The 6000-nt window shown below is 43.6% G+C and overlaps 1 protein-coding gene across 18 annotated transcripts in view; it reads left to right on the top strand.

The window, feature by feature from the left end:
* dlg1b (discs large MAGUK scaffold protein 1b) overlaps window positions 1-6000 on the top strand; it is a 242222-nt gene that overhangs the window by 67544 nt on the left and 168678 nt on the right. The gene's annotated exons all lie outside the window — the stretch shown is intronic.

The following is a 6000-nucleotide window of genomic DNA, read 5'->3' as shown; positions in this document are numbered from 1 at the left end:
GTCTGAATAAAGCATCAAAATACAGAATACAGCAAGTGTGAGTTAGTGACAATGGTGGACACAGGGATTGAACCCCGTTCTCCTGGGTCCTATATCTGTCAAGCCGGGAGTGCTGGGCTACCACTCCACCACAGGCGCTGCACTGCTGCCTCTCTTACTTTCTCTGTGGCACTCGTTTCCATGATCAAGGCCCATGCTCTGTATCTCTGTAGGCTTGTTGTGTCCGTTGTGCCCTCGTCGTGGCCCTACCTCGTTCAGTGCTTGGTTTTCATTGACGGGTCTGGGTCACGCTGAGACAGAATTAACTCTAGCCTAGAGGTTCCTGATGTTCCATCTGCCTTTTATATGTTATTTGAGCAGAGATGGGCTCCTAAATTAATTGTGGTGGTAATTGATAGTATGTGAGAGGGAGTAATGTCTCAACCAATTAATTTACAAGTTGGGGCAACCAAAGAGGACAGTTGCTGCATTAAAAGCTTATATTGACTTGATTTGTGTGTGTATTGACTGCAGCTTAGTCTTTACCCACTCTCAACAAGCGGCATTCAGAGGCCATAAGGGTCAATGTCATTATGATTCAATTGTATAAAGCACCTTTTAGAATGTAATTTCTTTGCCGCAATAAATAGCTTGTGGGATGAAAATTGGACAACATTATCCCAGAGAGCATACCGCTTCCATTAGGCTTATCTTCCTTCTGATGAGCACATGTCAAGTTTGGTGTGTCCAGTATCAACTCCCAGCTGTCCATATCAGACTTCCAGAACATTGTGGTTTTAGTTGTCTCCAAAGATTTACAGTATTAATCTGTGGTCCGTGTTAATCTGCCTTCTACTTTGACGTGAATGGAAAGAAACCCCCCTTGTCATGAACAGCAATTGAAGCTCTTTCGCTCCAGACAGTGACTTAATCCAGGATCATTAGGACTGTCATTCTCTTTCTGAGGGATGGGAGTAATATAAGACAAATGCTACAAATATAGGCCTAGCTAAATCATGTGAAGTTTTTTTAAATCAGTCTAGAAGTTGTTTAGAAGTTAACTACACTTGCAGTTTGTTAATTGATCAGTATTGACTTCGAGCAACACTTTTTTTTTTATACAGTAAGAACAGACACAATCGACTGAATGCCTGATGCAGAAAGTCAATAATGAAGATAGCGTCTGTTTTGCGGCCTACTGTGGCCTCAGAAGTGGGAGGGACCCCTTTCTCAACACTGGCAAACCAGCTATTAACACGAACACCATCCACTCGCATGATTGTGGAAAAAGTGAAAAATAGCTTAGAGACCTATAGAGATCAAATCCTTATGGGGTAGATTACACCCTTTGATTACTGTTGGCAGCACTAACAGCAACAATTCTTGGAACAATTTAATTTCCTTTTTGATATGTTGCTAGTCTATCAGCATGTCCAATACCTGCTCTGAATTATGTTTAATCTAAAAAGATGTGAACTTTACAGGTCCCAAATCTGTGGCAAAGCACTGGAGATGACGATGGCCGTCAACCTATCCTTTAGACTTGTCCCAGATCTGTTTTCTCTATTTAGCCAAATACTATGGTTGTTGTCAAACATGACAACATATTTGGCAACATGTCAAGAAAATGACCATAGGAGTTGGCAAGACTGCACAAAGCGATCTGCCACCAGGCTACCTCTAGACATCACTGAGGAGAATTGTTATTGTGATGATCATAAGTAATGACTGTTATTTACTGTCCTGTCGGTAGAATAAATGGTCTCCCAATACCCATTCAGATAAGGGCCGTGATTGTATTATTTGTTGTGTAGAAACAGCAGCACTCTCTTGAAATGCTTTTGGGAAGTTGTGTATCATAGACTATTTTACCTTTTTAACTGAAAAGCTCCGGAACAGATCATCCAAGTTGAAGAGGGTCATGACATCACATTGCGTTATTCTACCGGTTGCTAGGAGATTCCTTTTTGTCCATCAGAGTCCGCTATCTTAGCTTACCTGCCTGTTGACGGACTGACTGTAGTTCGTCGCTAATGCTGCATACATTATTGCATGCACCACCAGCACTGAGAGGAGACAGTAAGAGTTTAAGCCCTTGATTAACTGACTGGTAATTCCTTGGCTTCAGCTTAATTAGGGGCAGTAATGTGTTACAGTAATAACTTTTTACTCTAACGAATAATATAACGGATTACTGTTCCAATTTGATTAATAATATTACACTTACTGATCAAAGATGGGCTGATGTTACTTCATTACTTGTATTATTCCTTTCCTATTGCTGTTATTGATCCAAATAAATATTTGTGGTGATTATTAGTCCCTCTATTGGCGCAATATTTAAAAAAATCCTCCCCACCTCAGATTCAAACTGTTTTCGTCCTGAGTCTGACATCCTCTCACCAAGTTCTTGTTTACGCACCCACGCACTACGACTAAATGCTTTAGTGAGAGATATGAAAAATGGCAGAAGTGTCTAAAACATTGAATTTCTTAGTGTGGTACTCCTATTACTTTAATTTGGTAGGATGAAAAAATGACAAGAATATAACCTTTTAATCTAAATTGTGCCCAATCGAGAAACAACTCTCCACTGCCAGAAACACAAGTTCCAGTCTCTTGAAGAACATGCAATAGCAACACTTCAAGACTAAACTTGCGGTGTTGGTGTATAGACGTTTAAGGGTGTAACACAAAAGTAATATAACAAGTAATTTTCCCAGTGAGTAATAAGTAAATTAATGTTGTTACTGTTGAAAGAAGTAGCGCGTAATGTGTAATATAACTTTTTTTGGTTAGTTTATTAGTCACATACACAGGGTCGCAGATGTAATCGCAGGGTACAGTGAAGTTGTTATGCTCCGAGCTCCAACAGTGCAGGTCAAAAAGAGGTGAATGGTACAACAATATGAATAATATTTACAGCTGTAACAGTAATAAATGTCCATTGGGTTGTGGGGCCAGGGTAAATGGTAATGGCTGTGGGAGGGGGTTGAATATCCATAGGGGGAGTAGCATGGGGGGTAAAGTTAGCTGCCTAGTGGCTATTCAGCAGCCTGATAATCTGGGTGTATGGGTGTAGAAGCTATTGGTCAGTCTGACAGTTTTTTCCATGATACGCCTATACTGCCTGCATGTGAGTGATGGAGAGAGAATAGGCCGTGGCTTAGGTGGCCGAGGTCCTTGATGAGCTTCTTGGCCTTACTGCGACATCTGGTGCTTTAGGTATTCTGGAGGGCAGGTACTTTCGGCAGAGCATACCACCCTCTGTAGAGCCTTGCGGCCATCAGAGGTGGAGTTGCCGTACCAGACCGGGATGCAGCCCGACAGTATGCTCTCGATGGTGCTTCTGTAGAACAATTTATTCAGCCTGAGGTTAGAGTCGCCGCTGTGCCTTCACCATGCTGTCTGTGTGGTTTAACCATTTAAGGTCATCGGAGATGTGTACGCCTAGGAACTTGTTTTTGACCGTCGCCACGGTGGTCCTGTTGATGAGGATTGGGGCATCCCCAACTTCGTTCCTCCTGAAGTCCACAATCAGCTCCTTTGTTTTGCTGACGTTGAGGGAGAGGCTGTTTACCTGCAACCACCCCTACCACCTCTGTAGACTGTCTAGTCATTGTTGGAAATCGGGCCTACTGTGTTGTCAGCAAACTTGGAGTTGGAACTGTGTGAGGGAACGTAGTTGTGGGTATACATGGAGTACAGGAGGGGACTGAGGACGCACCCTTGTGGAGCCCCCGTGTTGAGGATCAGTGTGGAGGATGTAATGTTGCCTACTTTCACCACCTGGGGGCAGCCTGTCAGGAAGTTGAGGCCCCAGTAGTATAGGGAGGAGTTCACTCCCAGGGTCGTGAGCGTTGTGATGAGCTTAGAAGGCACTGGTATTGAAGGTCAAGCTGTAGTCGATGAACAGTATCCACGTATATGCATTCCTGTTGTCCAGGTGGGTGAGGGTACTGCAATAGCGATTGCTTCGTACGTGGATCTGTTAGGGCGGAAGGCAAATTGGAGAGGGTCGAGTGTCAGGGATGGAGGTGGTGAATGTGGTCTTTGAGAAGCCTCTCAAAGCACTTAATGATAACGGAAGTGAGTGCTACGGGTCGGCAGTCTTTCGGGTTCATTTACTTTCCTTTTCTTGGGCACAGTGATGTTAGTGGATATCTTGAAGCAGGTGGGGATAACAGCCTGAGCTAATGAGATTGAAAATGTCCGGAGGACGCTGCTAGAGATACTGTCTTGGCCTGCAACATTGAAAGGGTTAACACACTTAAATGACTTGCATACGTCCTCCGTGTAGATCGTAAGCGCACAGTCCTCATTGTTGTGTACATATTTTGTTCCCATCCTCTATAAATGTTAGTGAGCTGTGAGCTTTTGCTACCCAACCTTTTTCTACGGTGTCAACCATCTTCATCCATTTTGCTCACTCCAATAGTTTTTCTGTCCCACAGTCATGTATTTGTAGTGAGGAAGTCAAGTCTGGGGCTATTTTCAAGCCTTGTGCATTCTTGGTGCATTCTCTAGCAAAACATTTTATCTATATATTGATTGCCATTTATCCATGTATTATCAATCCACTCTACATGGATAATTGAAACGTACAGTGCATTCAGAAAGTATTCAGACCCCTTGACTTCCATATTTTGTTACGTTATTCTAAAATTGATTAAATATCTATTTTCTCAACTATCTACACACTACCCCATAATGATGAAGCGAAAACTGTTTTTAGATGCCCCATTTACATAAGTATTCAGACCCTTTGCTATGAGACCCGAAATTGAGCTCAGGTGCATCCTGTTTCCATTGATCATCCTTGATGGTTCTACAAATTGATTGGAGTCCACCTGTGGTACATTCAATTGATTGCATATGATTTGGAAAGGCACACACCTGTCTATATAAGGTCCCACAGTTGACAGTGCATGTCCAAGCAAAAACCAAGCCATGAGGTCGAAGGAATTGTCTGTAGAGCTCAGACAGGATTGTGTCGAGGCACAGATCTAGGAAAGTGTACCAAAACATGTCTGCAGCATTGCAGGTCCCCAAGAACACAGTGTCCTCCCTCATTCTTAAATGGAAGAAGTTTGGAACCATCAAGACTCTTCCTCGGCCAAACTGAGAAATCGGGGGAGAGAAGGGCCTTGGTCAGGGAGGTGACCAAGAACCTGATAATCACTCTGACAGAGCTCCTCTTTGGTGATGGGAGAACCTTCCAGAAGGACAACCATCTCTGCAGCAATCCACCAATCAGGCCTTTATGATAGTGGCCTGACAGAAGCCACCCCTCAGGAAAAGGCCTATGACAGCCCGCTTGGAGTTTGTCAAAAGCCAACCATGAGAAACGAGATTCTCTGGTCTGATGAAAACAAGATTGAACTCTTTTATCTGAATGCCAAGCGTCACGTCTGGAGGAAACATGGCACCATCCCTACGGTGAAGCATGGTGGTGGCAGCATCATGCTGTGGGGATGTTTTTCAGCGTCAGGGACATGGAGACTAGTCAGGATCGAGGCAAAGATGAATGGATTAAAGTACAGAGATCCTTGATGAAAACCTGCTCCAGAGCGCTCAGGACCTCAGACTAGGGCAAAGGTTCACCTTCCAACAGGACAACAACCCTAAGCACACAGCCAAGACATCGCAGGAGTGTTTTTGGGACAAGTCTCTGAATGTCATTGTCACCCAGCCAAAGCCCGGACTTGAACCCAATCGAACATCTCTGGAGAGACCTGAAAATAGCTTTGCAGCAACGCTCCCCATCCAACCTGACAGAGCTTGGCAGAGAAGAATGAGAGAAACTCCCGAAATACAGGTGTGCCAAGCTTGTAGCGTCGTACCCAAGACGACTCTAGACTAATCGCTGTCAAAGGTGCTTCAACAAAGTACTTAAGGGTCTGAATACTTATGTAAATATGTTTCAGCTTTTTATAAAATTGCTCAAATATCCTCATCTGATACCTACATTGGGGATTTGTTGTGTATATTGTCTAACATCCACTTACTCTGCTCTACCCT

The sequence above is a fragment of the Oncorhynchus kisutch genome, linkage group LG30, assembly GCF_002021735.2.
Source record: "Oncorhynchus kisutch isolate 150728-3 linkage group LG30, Okis_V2, whole genome shotgun sequence".
NCBI lineage: Eukaryota > Metazoa > Chordata > Actinopteri > Salmoniformes > Salmonidae > Oncorhynchus > Oncorhynchus kisutch.
This window is presented reverse-complemented; position numbering and strand designations above follow the sequence as displayed.